Source organism: Helianthus annuus, chromosome 17 (assembly GCF_002127325.2).
Source record: "Helianthus annuus cultivar XRQ/B chromosome 17, HanXRQr2.0-SUNRISE, whole genome shotgun sequence".
NCBI lineage: Eukaryota > Viridiplantae > Streptophyta > Magnoliopsida > Asterales > Asteraceae > Helianthus > Helianthus annuus.
This window is the reverse complement of record NC_035449.2, coordinates 148,160,290-148,175,048: the sequence shown is the minus strand read 5'-3', so window position 1 is coordinate 148,175,048 and position 14,759 is coordinate 148,160,290. Positions and strand designations below refer to the sequence as shown.

Sequence of the window (14,759 nt, the reverse complement as noted above, 5' to 3'; positions counted from 1 at the left end):
AAATGATTTAGGTATAAAACACGATCGGGTTTGCATAATAAAACATTTTGAAAGAAAGTTTTAGTAACGATCACCTAGGTAAGGGAATCAGCCCTAACTTGTTGGTGAGGTCGTTTTAAGGAAAGAGGGAGTGGAGTTAATCGTCAAGGTAAGGAAATCCCTCCTATCTCGATGATATGTCCCCATTTGTTATTACAAAGAATATGAATAAAATTATATGAAATCATGCATATGTATAAATGTATGAAAAAGATTTAATATGTTGTGTGTGTGAGAAGAAAATACCGAAAGTAAATTTGAATTTGAAAGATTGCATCGTATAAGATAAATAATAGAAACACATGTTTGATAAGAATTTGTATGGTTCCAAAATGGAACTTTGACTAACCAAAGTGGTCGAAAAGTCTTTTGAATTTGAGGAGCATGCTTTGGCCTAATAGGTGGAATACTCTCGCCGACAAGTCGGTTAACGGTATGTACCCTTCCGGTTACTACATGTCCCAAATCAATCGAAATTTCGAGACTTGGCGGGATTTATGAAAAAAAATCAAGGAGTGGAACTAGTCGACAAGGTGCGGGTTTCACCCCTAACTTGGCGATTTCGTATTCCTAAGTGTGGTTGGTACTCGTCGGGTCAAAATTTAATTTCAACACTTTGACGAGGGTCCACTAGAATTTGAAATTTGAATTTCTCCATCAAGGTGAGGATTTCACTCCTAACTTGATGGTGAATTTCATGTAAAAAGGAGAAGTAGATGGATTGAGAGTTGTTCACCAAATTGTGGGTTTTACGCCTATTTTGGTGAAGTCGTCTCCTTTGTGTATTACGAGTGGTTTCGATTTTAGTATAAACGAGTAGAAGACGTATGTTCAAAATAATAATAACAAGTATAAACACAATAAGCATCTCAAGAAAATAACACGTAAAAGACATTTCAATGATAGCACATAAAGAATGGGACAATACAACAAGTATTAACAAATAATAAAACAAGTATCAACACAAAAGTGACATATATGTTTAAAAGGTCAAAAGAAAATAAATAAGGAGCAAATAAAGTATCATGCAAGTGGTTCAAGCAAAACATAAGAATAAAGCTCTAGAACTATAGACTAGGTAAAAGCATGGCAATTTTCCTAATTCCCTATAGTTATGGCTCAGATACCAATCTGTCACACCCCAACCGATGGCGGAAACATCGGAGTGAGACGAAATAGATTGCTCGAGACATCATAACACTAATAATTGTGATAAGTATTTAAATAGTAAATTTCATTTCATTTCTAAAGAATCAATTACAAGAATTTGAAGTAAATACAAGATCATGAATAATGAAATACAATACGATAAGAATACAAATTAAAGTGTGTATCTAAGCATCCTACTAGATTCCATGCATCACCAACATCATCGCTAAACCTGCAACATGTTTTAAAAAGCATAGTTCAATACAAAGGTATTGGCGAGTACACTAGTTTTAGACTCGTGGCATGTGTATAAAAGTATTTTCAATCCAACATAGCATTTGGTATACGAGGTCAAACTATCATGCATAACAATATGTCAACTCTAGTGTCCACTAGTATTTAGCATCCCTCGTCACAAAAGCAACGAGAACGTTATAGAATAAAGACTTAACAAAGCCCCGTTGGGTGGTGTGCTACTCCAATAGCGCTATAATTGTTTAAGCCGATGGATGCTATCTGTGAATATTTGACTATGACGATGCCAATCTTACGTCACGATACTCCCCACCCGGGCCCACAGGTATTGTGTTGGAAATTCGGGGTGTGACAACCCTCGCTACCGCATAGCTCAGAACATCACAGCTCGGGTCACTATCAATATTCGAGTGACTCTTTTTCATCTCAACCAGCGAGACATTCTGTCTCAATAACACATCACCATCACACCATTCTCACCATTCATATCATTCCCACCATTCCCATCAATCCCATCACTCACATTCCCATTCCTTTCATGGGTCATTTGACCCAAAACAGTATATCAACACTCCTCCAGCTGCCCAAAACTAGTTGGACCAACAAAACCAGCCGGACGAAGACTCGGATCCAGAAATGCCACCATCTGGGTCGCATATGCACCTCTTGAGATTTCCAAGGGTTCTGCATATTATTTAGGATCACCATATCAGGGTCCTAATGAGTGAGACCAATATTTCAATCAGTTTACCTTCATTCATATCCTCCCTATCACTCTCCGACGTCGCCACCGCCACCTTTGTGACAACCCTCACAATTACAGGTACCGTACAATTAATTAATCTTAATTATGTGCTTAATGACTGTGCTTGATTACAACTGACAATTTAACTGCTTTCTGATTTCTGTTACATACATACACATGCATCACATTCATACTGTCACTCCATTTATTACACACAAACTTTAGTGACAAACTTGATGCACAAAGCACAGTTAGCACAGTGAGGGGATAACCCAGAAAACATGCTGACAATGCTAGCACATAGACAGACAATGTTTTTGAGGCCAGTATGAGCCAGAGACAGGACACTACACTAGTAGGGAGTGTAGGGAAGTGAGGATCATAAAACAGCATCACTAGGTGATAGTTAAAGTGCTAGGAAGTGCCTAAAACCCACTCTAAATGCAGAATTCTGCATCTATTAACAAAATTCAGCATTTAATAGGCTAATAATGTGCCAAAAATATGGCAGAATGGTCCTGTATACTTTCCTAAGTGTCGGGAATTAAAAGTGTCACTAAAAGTTAAATAAAAGACACTTTACGGATCAATTAAGCACTTTAACGGAACAATATCAAACCGAACAACCGGACATTACCCGGAACACAAAAATATTGTCAAAAACATTGTTTCACTTTTACTAAGCTAGTTATGGTCCCCGAACATCATAGCCTATCATACAAAATATTCCTAACTAAACATTAGAAATCTAACCAAACAATAACTAAATAGTTGAAACCCAACCCTATACCCCCCCCCTTGGCGACGGTCACCATGGGTGACCCACCCATGGATTTATTTCATTATTTAATTGGATCATGTTGGTGGATAATGAAGCATATTATACAAAGGTTAATGAGGTGTTAGAGGATTATAAGAGTAACTTGGAGTCCATCATTCTCATCATCATCAAACTCACACAACACACTTCAAACACTCTCTCCTCTTTTCCCTTGGTTCGGCCGAGAACCAGCACCACCATCATCATCATCATTCAACCACTTTCAACCATTCCACAAGCATACAAGTGTGATAAAGGTCATACAACTAAGCTCGGAGTTCTCGAAAGTGGAAGGACCTCTCTTATCTTCTTTTATCCACTCAATTTCTACTCTTGAACTCCCCTAGCCTTGAGCTAGTGGTAAGAACTTAGATCCTTTCATTTTTCATCTTGTTTAAGTGGTTAATGATGTATCATGATCAAAAATATTAAGAACATTAATGAACCATATGAAGAAGACATGAACATAAGCTTGCTAGATGAAGATATCATGATGAATACAAGTTGATATGCATGTTGATCATTGTTTGTTAGTCGAAATGATGTGAATCATCATGTAGTCTTGCTAGATCATGATTAAAAACATGATCTAGCAAGATGAGAAAGTAAGAATGTTGTAGGATGATGGAATCATCCACACATAAACCATGAACTTGAATGAATGAATGATTTCTTGAAAAATAAAGATCAAAGTAGGTGATAATCATGTAGATCTAAAGATCCATGCGTGGTTTTTCGAAAGAACCAAGTGAAAAATATAAGTTTCATTAAAACTTGGATCTTACATAAACTAATCACATTTTTGGTGGATAAACAAGTGTAGAAACACTTGTATAACAAGAAAATTTCATGAAGAAATATTTTTAGAAAATATGATTGGAAGTTGTAAACACTTAAACTCTTTAAAAATAAAGCTTTTAAAGAACTAATCACATTTTAAAAGGTAATAAGACTTACTAAGAACACTAGTAAGTTACTACACATTTTTATAAATTTTCAAGTTCATAAGTTTATAGTTTATGCTTGTTTTTGGCAAGTTTGGTAAGTAGAGGTTGTATATTGTTGATTGAGAATTGTTTGAATGAATTTTTGAAAAGAAAATGATATGCTAATAAGCATGGACACCTCCAATTACAAAGGAAACTCTGGCGAAATTTTTCTAAAATTCCAACACTTAGAAAACATTTTTCTAGCAAGTGTTTACAAATATGTTTTTAACATTGTTCTCAAAATAAACTTCGCCATAGTTGTTATTACAAAAATTACAAGGTATCAGAGGTTGATTTTTGGTAAATAAAAATTGATAGATATAAATTTAGCGTATATATTTCATTCTAAGACTATTGTGTGATTATTTGTTCATTTTGTGAACTAGTTATATTATTTTAGGGTAAAATAATATAACTTGACAAATACCATGAAAAACTACAACTCCAAAATAATACCAAAACTCTCACGGAATTTAAGTTACGCATTTGTTATTGCAACACGGAACGCTAAAACGTAACTTATGTAATATTTCAGAAAATACTCTTATACGTACATTTTTGGTAAAATATTATTTTGAAAAATTAATGAAGTAAAATATATTATTCTTTGGAAGGTCAAAAAGAATGGATGAAGTTAACCTAGTGGACTAAAATGGCAACTGTGAAACCTTTTTGGACCCACAGGTTAAAAATGAAACCTTTGGACTAAACTGGTAAAATGGCCCAAACCACAGGGACTAAAATGGCATTTAACCACTACTAGAAAAATGGACAATTGCCACCGTAATTTGTCACAAAAAAAACGGTAGCGAATTTAAAGACCGATTTCTCACCAAAATGAAAATTAAACACGCTTTCAATAATATTGTGGCTAATCGGTGGAAAAATACAAATTAGGTGGCTAAAAAGTCCCAAATACAGAGAATTAAAAAGGTATGTTTGAATTGCCACCGTTTTAGCGGTGACAACATGTGAACATTAATTGAGCGGGTTACAATTTGAATGGTCGGGCAAATATTTTCGCTCTCCAAATGTTAGGGTTTTGAATAGAATCCCAAAATTAACCATTCATTCATATTCCAACTTGCTATTCTCCAACACCTCCGTTTACTTCCTAAACCCTAAATTTGTTTCCCTCTAATTTCAGCACTCCTGCTGTTAGGGTTTTGGTGTGCTTGTGATGAAGAGTGATGGGAAAAGACATTAATGGCGGAAGCATACGGCGGAGGAACTTCCAGAAGTGGAACCTAGACGATCTTGTTCTTGCTAAGGTTAAAGTATTTCCCGTTTGGCCTGCTACAGTATGTTTGTTGATTATTGTTTATATGAATTTGGTAGAGGTGATGCCTGATGTCTGTTCATTTGCATTTAGTTGGGTTTTGTTTGACTGGTTTGTTAGTGTTGAATAGATTATGCACTAGGTTAACTAAATGAGTTGTTGATGACGAACTGTTGTATATTCTGCACACAGCCATTTCGGCTTCATTTAGAAGATCCATCTGATAGCATGAAATTGCGAATTAGTATCTGGACTGAGGCATTTGTGTTCCTTTATATTAAAATTGAGTCAAACATGTTAAAAAACAATTAGAGGTTGCTCTCAGTTTTGAAGTAACACAAAAAAAATCCCGAGGATTTCCAGTTTGTATTTAAAGGTTGCTTTGAATCTACCAAATAGTATAATGAAAAAGGTAATCTTACCCTTCATTTTTATATGCACTGGTGTGCACCCAATTGCTTTCTAAAGTTATATTAGAGTTTTTGATATTTCATAGTGAGTATAAAATAGATCTGTTCAAGTATCAATATGTTAAAATGAAAAAGGTCACTAGGGATAAGCAAATCAGACCCGTTACCGGTACCGAACCGGTACCGAATTTACCGATCCGGGTGCTTTTTCGGTTTAAATTGTGAATTCGTCAAAGCCGGTCATCGGTTTGGTTTCATGATTGGTTTCTATTTTATTTTTTGGTCGGTCGACTAAAGTCATCAAATGGGAGCTTAACCATTAGTGACGTTTCGCTGGTTCAGTTTTTATTTTCAATGGTTTGGTTTTGGTTTTTGATAAAAAAAAATCATTATTAATGGTTTGGCTTGTTGTTTTGGCTTAAAATCGTCGAAAGCGAACCAGGAAGACCCCTAGTTTTATATATATTGTTGATGTTAATATCTTTTACAAGTTTTTTTTTATTGTTTTGGCTAAATGTCATCACTCAAATACTACTTGTTGGGTTGAGATCATCCAATATTTTTAGCTTATGCTGTGTTAGACAGTTTCCATTAAAAATAAAGTAAAATAACATTTTTTGATACATTTTTATCACAAGAATTGGTAGAACCATGTAACCTTCCAAACCGGTTATTGGTTTAGTTTCATGGTTGAGTTTTTATTATCTTCTTAACGTTTGGTCGGTTGGTTTAAAAATTGCAAACTAAAGTAAATGGTCTGGTTTGTATATGCTGGCATTTCCTGACAACCTTCTACCTCATGGACACATGATGTATGACATTTTCAATCAAGTTACATATGTAACGTTTTTTTAACCCTGCAAGAAATTTTGGCCTTTATTGACATTTGTGACTGAAAAATATACCTGCTGAATAATCAGTTCTTAATCACTTTTAGAAAAACTATTACCCACACCTAGTTTCCCAAATCCCAATAGACCTTCAGTGATGAATTATCAAAAGTTGGTACCTTTATTGATGGATAACTGAGGGAATTTGGTCACTAAAAGACCATGAGTTTATAGACGAGTCATTGACACTATGCTGTTAACCATTGTCTCTCGCCAAAAACGCGACAAAGAGCTGGCAAAACTAATAAGCTTACAACTTCAGCAGGCCTGCTACTGTACATAGGAAGATACTAGCCATTCTTCACTATCATCAACCTACCATCATACATTTGAAAACCGTAGCCAAAGAGCAACTATTGTTGATGACTTAGAAGAGTCACCACTTTTCACCTTTCTTTCTCTTAGGACCCACTTGTTATGTCAAATAATGAGTCTTTCATGAAAGATTTGTTTATGCTCATATATAATCATTCCTAACTACAGATGCTCGGAGAGAAGAAAGAAAAGCTTTTCTTGCTTTTAAGTGTTCTCTACCCGTTTCACAAAATAGGACGTGTTATCGGAAGGGGTGGGGCCTCTATTAAAAGTGTCAGAGAAGCTAGTGGTGCTCGTGTTGATGTTGATGACACCAGACGCGATGAATGCATTGTAACAGTCCAAGAAACAGAAGTATGCATTTTATTTTGTTTTAATTACTCATAAAGATCCTTTTTTTGTATCTTATCGTATTGTGACGTTTATTTGCAGTCATTGGATGATATAAAATCAATGGCAGTCGAAGCAGTTCTATTACTTGAAGGAAAAATAAACGAAGACGAGGAAGAAAATGTTTCCATTAGGCTTCTTGTCCCTTCCAAAGTTATCGGTTGCATTATAGGTAAAAGTGGTTCAATCATAAACAAATTTCGAAAAAGAACTAGAGCAGACGTTCGCATATCGAAAGGTGATAAACCCAAATGTGCAGATGCTAATGATTAACTTGTTGAGGTATACTTCATTAATTCATTTTACAGTTTTACCATCAGTCGATATTTTAAGTGTTCTATAACTATTATTGTAACATGCAGGTGATTGGAGAAGTTGGCAGTGTGAGGGACGCACTTGTTCAGATTGTTCTCCGCCTTCGTGATGATGTCTTAAAAGATAGGGATAGCGGTCATAACCCATCTTCGGGGAATGATTCCGTGTTTGCCGGAGGAAGTGGTATTCCTGTACCTTTAGTTTTACCTAGCGTTTCATCACTTGCTTCTCTGGTTTATGAGCACCGAGCCGAAACAAGGAGTGGTATGGGCTTGCTTTCTTCAAGCTCCATATATGCAGTATGCTGCATCATGAAATACACATTAAATTTGTAGAATTTAATCTCTTATCTCGTATGCTAAATGGATATGTTTCTGGTTACAGATGAATGACAGTGGGTATGGATCGTTGCCTTCTTATTCTTCAAAGCAACTCTATGGAGGGTAAGTAGTTATTTTGGTATTATTGACTCTTTTGCTCTTTGCTAATTTGATCTTGTGCTTTCTACACTGATTTAATCTATCCTTTTAGTGCTGATTATGCAACTAATAGTATTAGGAAGCTTAGAAAAAAGACCTTAATTAGAATTCTTTAGCATCATCTGCCTGAGAAATCCTATAATAAGTTTACCACCAACCAAATTGAAGATTAACTGCAAAACGAGGCTAGGCCGTTAGGATATGTTGTGTTTGGTTTCTCGTAATTCTGAGGTTAAATTCCATGGCAGCCCTTATTTTTTCTACTTCTTAGTGTTCATTGCAGCCCTAACAAAAACAATTACATGTTTTAACCCAAACCCATTTTGGCCCCAACATTAGACCTTCGCATCCCGCTCATTAGACCCAAATTCAGGTTAAACGGGTTGTGTGCGGGTCAATCCGCGAATATTTGTGTCGTGTTTGGTTTCATGTGTCTAGCACGATTTTCATGTATATTGTGTTAAACTAAGGTTAATGGCTGTATTTTAATTCATCTTAGGCTCTTATTCTACAGCTTCCAACAAATGGTAAGTATTGAAAATGATGGAAGTCGACACAAGCTAATGGTATCGTGACTATGGAAGTCTGTAACAGATGTACAAGATCCATTGTGAAGCGACCGTTTTTCATCTACTGGTATGGTTTAGTTTCAATGTCAAAAGAATCTTTGTAAGTTATTGGTTTGTTTGACCTCAAAAGTCAAACTTGATCATTTTTCATTTACTGGTATGGTTTAGTTTATTTTTGAACAACCAAATGTAACTCTTGGATCATGTATGCAGCTGGTCAACAACTTATTAAGACATGCTATCAACAACCAACAGATTCTCTCCGAGCCTATTTCATTATTGGTAAGAATCTTTCTTGATTCTTACTGATATAGACAAAAAAGGGTGCGATGAGTCTTGAGAAATTGAGTCAGGTATGTTTATTCATATATTTTTCTTTACTCTTTGTTTTTCATTTCATATATCTATTTGTATTTTGTTTTCTTTGCAACCAACTTGACCCATTATTACTTTTCGTTAATTCTGATTTCTTGATCCTATTCATTGATTGTTTTGTAGATTGGAATTATTGCGGGGTTGTTGGCTAACAAAGAAAAAGATAAGGTGGATAAAGATGCGTTGCTTGATAGAATGTCACAAATTGATGCTATGTTAACAACTACAGTTCGAAGATAGGCTATAAACACTTGGTTTTGAATGTTTAGATGTTTATCATATTAGGATAATTTTAGTTATTTTATGTTTTAGTTGGTATTTTTATATGCTTTTGAAAACGAGATGTTTTATATAATTTTGAGATTTTATTAGACTTTTTTTATATTATTTGTAGTTTTATTGATATGTAATTTTGATGGAAATAGCAGGGAGAAGAAATCTGAATTAAAAACCAATATTCCAGTAATCAGTATGGTAGCAAATAAATGGTAGCAAATGGTTGCAATTATGTAAAAAATGATGGCTAAATAGTGGCAATATCAGTGGCTAAATGGTATCAAAACTCGCAAATTGTGTGCTAAATGGTGGCAATATAGGCGGCTAAATGGTATCAAAATGTGCAAAAACCGATGGCTAAATGGTGGCAATATCGGTGGCTAAATGCCTGAATGGGGCTAAATGGTGGCAATATCGGTGGCTAAATGCCTTGGGTTTTCTAACACCACTATCATTTTTATCATCTACCTCCATAGAGCCAACTTCATCATCTTCCAAATTTATAGAGCTATCATTTTCTAGGTCGACTTTGATAGAATCGGAATCCATATCCACCTACAATAGAGAAAAAAATAAATAAGTTACACAAAAGGTTTATAAGGAAATTTAATCAAAAACTATAAAAGTTGAACCAACAACATACCGGTGTTTTGCCCTTCTTTTTCCCCACTTTGTTTTGTGAATCGCTCATGACTTCAATATATAAATAGAAAAATAATGTTCAGTCAGTAACTATATCCAAAAAAAAACCATTTAAGAAACAAATCTAAATAAATGACAACTCAAATCTAAATAAATCATCTGTTGGCTCATTGTAGTAGTTTGTGCTAATAGAATAGGAAATCGACAACTCAAAACTCAGAAAACAAAAGGCAACCTTCATGTAATGACAACAGATGAACATAACAGAAATCACACAAACAGTTTGTGGATACAAAACTGGACATGTATATTCACACAAACAGATGAACATAAATCACACAAATCAGTGCCGGCGAACACAAATCAAGTGCCGGCGAACACAAATCAAGTAACTTTAACTAAACTGGACATGTAATGACAACAGATGAACTTAACAACAGAACGATGACATTCAGATGATCTTTAACTTACCTGAATAGCTTGCCTGCGGACAACAGTGAACGATGAACAGAGGGCGAACGATGATGGGTTGAGCAGCGATAAAAGGTGAGCAACGAAGAAGGTTGAGCAGCGATGAAGGGTTGAGCGGCCGACGATGAAGGGTTGAGCGGCCGGAGAAGAAGGTGAGTAGCGATGAAGGACAGCGATTACCTTATTAGGGTTTATTTGGTATGAACTGTGAAGGGTCGTGAACTGTGAGTATGATTTCAAAATAATGAAAATTTTGGGTGTAAGCTGAATAATACCGCCTGACTCCTCCATATATATTTATATATTTTTTAATTTAAAATTATTAACAGGTCATTAACAGGTCTTAACAGGTTAACGGGTTTTAACCTGTTTAGACACGAAATTTAAATAGGTCTTATCGTGTCGACCTGTTTAGACACGAAACCTGTTAAGGTCAAACACGAAACCTGTTAACTTCGTGTAGGTTCGTGTCGTGTTTTCGTGTTCATGTCAGAATTGCCAGCCCTAGCTAAATGGGGCTAAATGGTGGCAATGTCGATGGCTAAATGGTATCAAAATGTACAAAAACCGATGGTTAAATGGTGGCAAATCAGTGGCTAAATGGTATGAAAACGCGTCACAACTCGGTGGCAAACAAGACGGAGCGTAGCGGTGGCAAATAATTTTGACCAATTTTGTGGTAGTAAAATAAGGTAGCAAAATATAAAAATGGTGGCAATTTGGTGACATTAGGGCAATTGACACGGGTGTTTTTGTCACCGTATTTTCGGTGGCAAACTGGTGACAATAAGGAAATTGCTACCATTTTGTAACCAAAATTTACATGACAAAAACCATGTTTTCTAGTAGTGAACTCTTTGTTCTATTTTTCTTCTTTACATAATAAATTCAAACAAAATGTATAACAACAGTTGGAAAGTAAAGAATTCACAAGGATAAAAACATGAAAAATAGCCAAAAAGTTAAAGTTTTATTTATTCACAAAGTTAAACCCTTTTAAGGTTGTCAAAATTGCTAACCCAAGTTTCTACCAGCAATACGTGGCCCGTCCACTTGGGTTAGCAAAGGGTGTCCGTTGTTTAACAGGTCAAAAGAGTGCAGGAAATAAAATTCGGCAGGATAACAAGTGGCTTCATCCCCCAAACAGAGGATCCATCCACCACCTATTATCCTACCTATTGTCCAAAGGATCGATGATCCTTAAACCTAAAACTATTGTTCAGAGTACAACCCAACATTGTTTCAAAACATCACAACCACAAAAAACTACCAAACTTTAAAAAATGGGCTCCGGCTGTGTCTAGAAATGTCCATCATCGCCCATCCTTGCAGCTCACACCTTGGCCGCATCTTCAACAGCATCACCTCCAGCTTGATCATTCCCACTGCCACTTGCCTCGATTTTCAGAACCTCGGTAGTCTCCTCCTCATCCTCGAGCTCTGCCAATTTTTCCTTCCAGCCCTCCTTGTCCCAGGTGCTCCTGTCGAAGTCAGGATCCTCAGCTTCTTGGGCCATCTGCAGTTTTATCTTGTACATAGTGATGGCAGCAGAGACTTTAGCATCCTCCATGATCTCACGCTTTTCTTGTTCTGCATCAATTTGTGCCATGACCGCTTGCCTTTTTGCTACATTGAGATCTTTTTAAAGGGAGGAGATGGTGTGATCCTTGGCTTGGCAGATCTTCTGGAACTCCAAATGCTTTTGTTTAGTCTCTTCAGTATAAGCATCAAACAGCGCTTGGATTTTGGCAAATTTCTGCAAAAGACAAAGTAAAGTTCAGAACTTGTGATCCTTAACTGGGCAGGATACTCCGTCAGGATCCAGGATCCTTACCTCAGAGAAATACTCCAAGAATTGATGGCGGATGAGGGATAGCCCGTCAAGGTCTTCAGCTTCGGTGACCCTTCTCTTCTGTCCCCCTTTGGAGGTCACAGGCTTGGGGATTATTTTGCTCAGCCTAGCAGCACCTTTCTTTTTTGCGGATCGGGGACCAACGTTGCTGAGATCGCTGACGCTGAAGTGAGAGGCAGACTTGGATAATTTTCCAGCACCTGTCAATTCAAAACAACAGATAAGTATTCTTGTTCTATTTAAAATATTTAACTACATATAAGCATGGATACTTACTTGACATCGTGACAGAGCCTGAGGATACTTCTTGAGAATCCTTGGTGATTGCTTGGAATGATCTTATCGCAGGATCAAGACTCCAGAAGGCGGTGATCCTTTCCTTCGTTGCAGGTGATGGAATGAGGTGAGACACGGAAATCGCTGCAAACAACAAAGAAGAAATCAGTTATCCTTATAGGACCAGGGTTATCCTATGATCCTTCTTTAAGGATCCTTTATCCTACCATGGGTGGCCCATTCTCTAGGAAGATCCTTCCCATTTGGGATGGAATCCCTCCTGACAAAGAAGAATCGCTTCTTCCAGTTGGTATCATTTTTGGTGGTTTTCAGAATTGGATGAGGTTCACCAGACTTGTGTTTGAATAAAAATCGATGTGAACCATGGCTCACAAGTTTGTACAGTTCAGCAAATTCGGACATCCCTAGTTCTATGCCCTCCTGCTCTATGATCCTTTCGAAGGTGTGCAGAACCCTCCAAATCATTGGCATTGCCTGGACATAGGAGATGCCGGTAAGAGAGAAGAAAGACTGGGTAAAGGTAGGAAAAGGATAGGTGTATCCTATCATAAACGGGGTGACTGGAAAGGTAACCGAGGTTTCGGAAACAAAGTCGCTCAGGGTTCTGGGATCAAAGTGTTTAAAAACAGAGTCCGACGGAAAGCAATGGCAAATCCTATCGATTTCAGGATCGGTAAAGCAGCATCGTTCCTTCGGGGAGTCCTTGATGATCCCCTGGCCTTGCAATGAATTTTCTTTTATGATGATCCTTAGCAGGGGATGATCGTAGCTTCATTGTGATTACGAGAAACGAAGGAACATAGTAGGAATGAGAAGAGAAAGGGAGAGGAAGAAGTACATGTTTGATCTTCGAATGAGGATTTAAAGGATGTAACACACGAATTTAAATGCTCCTCAGCCCTTATCTCTAACTTGAATTTATAATCATGATTTTGCAGGGATGTCAATTCAGGTGACATAGGATCTGTAACGGATAGTTCTATCCTAACGGCTATATATCCGTTAGTTTGTTACGGATAGGATCAAGAAAATACAACTCGGCAATTTGCATTTCACTCTTTATATTTTGGGGGCAATTGTTAGGGGAGGATTTTATAATCCTAAGGATCATGGATCCTCAAGTGCTGCTGGGATCAAGGATCCTTAATTCCGTTTGAATTAGTGATCCTCAGGGAGTATTGCAGGATCAAGATTTAGGATCATTATTGTTATCCTCACACTAACGGTTGTTTATTTCGAATATAAAGTTGTTTTGCAGGAGCTGAAGCATGGACCAAGTCTTACCGAAGTTCCTGGAGCATATTCCCTTAATATTCCACACGTGCTAAACTCTCAAGAACGTTACGGAGATCATGGGGGGCTTGCGTAATTGTCGGATTGTTTGTTAGTGTAGTTATTTCTAATTTAAAATGGGGATAACAAGCTTGATTAGAACACTTTTGCTATATTCGGCATACACACACACTCGTAACTGCTCTCAGTTGGCTCTTGAACATTACTTGGCGATTTCATACACATTTTTGCACATTACAGACTAGTGATCCTTGTAATAAGCTTGTTATCATCCCGAGTTGTAATCTTTTATTGTTTAATCTTAGTTGGTGATCGGTAGTTTCCATCACCCGAGGTTTTTTATGCCGGAGATCAACTCTTGATCAAGGGCTTTTTCCTCGTATAAATCCTTGTGTCATTTGTTCATTACATTTGATTGTTATCCTTAGCATTGTTCATTTATTCAAGCATCACACCTCACTACAAAAGATTTGGTTGCATTATCTTTGCTTGATTTTTGACCAAAACAATAGTGATCCCTACCATTTTAGGGAAACGATACATGGAGCTAATTGTCGATTGAAGATCTAGGATAGGACGTAGAACGACTTTGTTAACATCAACTTGAACCCCCCATAAATCAGTTGTGTGTCTTTCTTCCTAAATTCTTTACATAGTTGTTTATTTATTATAATCAAACAATAACAAGTGATCTTCCATACTTGGTCTTTGAACATTGGTCTTTGAACATGAAATATATCAAAAAAATATAAGAAAACTATTAACCCCTTTTAGTTTTATACTTAAAACTTTCATAACATCCGCATGTTAGTCCAATTATAGTGTGTGATTAAAATGAGAAAAGTGCTCTTCAGTCTTCACTATAAGGCTAAGGTGCTGTTTGTTTTTTCTGCGGGAAAAGGTCTGCAG

At 36.7% G+C, this 14,759-nt stretch overlaps 1 pseudogene; it reads left to right on the top strand.

The window, feature by feature from the left end:
* Positions 1–4,962: 4,962 nt before the first annotated feature.
* Positions 4,963–9,323, top strand: LOC110923253 (annotated as a pseudogene).
* The last annotated feature ends 5,436 nt before the right edge of the window (positions 9,324–14,759 follow it).